This window comes from Bison bison, unplaced genomic scaffold, assembly GCF_000754665.1.
Source record: "Bison bison bison isolate TAMUID 2011002044 unplaced genomic scaffold, Bison_UMD1.0 scf7180017858189, whole genome shotgun sequence".
In the NCBI taxonomy this organism is placed as follows: domain Eukaryota; kingdom Metazoa; phylum Chordata; class Mammalia; order Artiodactyla; family Bovidae; genus Bison; species Bison bison.
Window position 1 is genome coordinate 19,642 of NW_011488762.1, and position 1,531 is coordinate 21,172.

The window sequence follows — 1,531 nt, forward strand, 5'->3', positions numbered from 1 at the left end:
GAGATCCAACCAGTCAATTCTAAAGGAGATCAGCCCTGGGATTTCTTTGGGAGGAATGATGCTAAAGCTGAGACTCCAGTACTTTGGCCATCTCATGCGAAGAGTTGACTCATTGGAAAAGACTGATGCTGGGAGGGATTGGGGGTAGGACGAAAAGGGGGCGACAGAGAATGATATGGCTGGATGGCATCACTAACTCAATGGACGTGAGTTTGAGTGAACTCCGGGAGATGGTGATGGACAGGGAGACTGCGATTCATGGGGTCACAAAGAGTCGGACACGACTGAGCGACTGAACTGAACTGACTGAACTGAGAGATTGCATTGACTCTGTAGATTGCTTTGGGTAGTATGGTCATTTTTACAATATTGATTCCTCCAATTCAAGAACACTAAATATCTTTCTGTTTATGTCATCTTCAGTTTGTTTCTCATCAACATCTTATAGATTTCAGAGTTCAGATATTTTGCCTCCTTAGGTAGGTTTATGATCTTAGTTTTGCAAGACAAAGAGTTCTGGAGCTGGATAGTGGTGATGATTGCACAACAGTATGAAAGTATTTAATGTCACTGAACTGTGTATTAATGGTAAATTTTATATTAGGTGTATTTTATCACTATAAATTTTTTAAAATCACATTTCCTGCTTTCTTGATATTTGGGTTCATCATGAGAAAAATATTTTCTGGGTTTCTGTCCCTCTATCATTACCCTGAAGCCTCAGGAAGAATCCACTTCCTGCTACAACAGGTATTATTCTAGCAACAATAAGAGTAAGGTGAGTTCAGAGGTGTATACGCAGCCCACTATGTTAAAATGAGAACTTGAGTGGCAAGGAGATGAGATGAGATCTGAGAGAGTAACAGGGGCCTGCACAAAGGCAAAACTACTTGGCTGGGGCAAGTAAGCTACCTAGGGAGTAAAATTTAAGGTGGTATTCACACTCAAATGCTAACTCTACATTTCCACAATCCTTGAGAGTGGGTGCCTTCTTAAATTTTGCACCCAAGTGCCTTTATTGCCTCCTCCTACTTCCAGTCCTGCACCTTGGGCCTTGTTTGCAAAGTAAGAATCTTAGATTACATCCTGATGGCTCGAAAGGAAACTTTGCCTTTTTTTTTTTTAAATGAGAATTTATTTATTTATTTATTTTTAAATTTTAATTGGAGGCTAGTTACTTTACAATATTGTGGTGGTTTTTGCCATACATTCACATGAATCAGCTATGAGTATAAATGTGGTCCCCATCCTGAACCCCTCTCCCACCTCCCTCCCCATCCCATCCCTCAGGGTCATCCCAGTGCACCAGCACTAAGCACCCTGCCTCATGCATCGAACTTGGACTGGCGATCTATTTCACATATGATAATATACATGTTTCAATGCTATTCTCTCAAATCATCCCACCCTCGCCTTCTCCCACAGAGTCCAACAGTCTGTTCTTTACATCTGTGTCTCTTTTGCTGTCTCGCATATAAGGTCATCGTTACCATTTTTTCTAAATTCCATATATATGCATTAATATACTGTA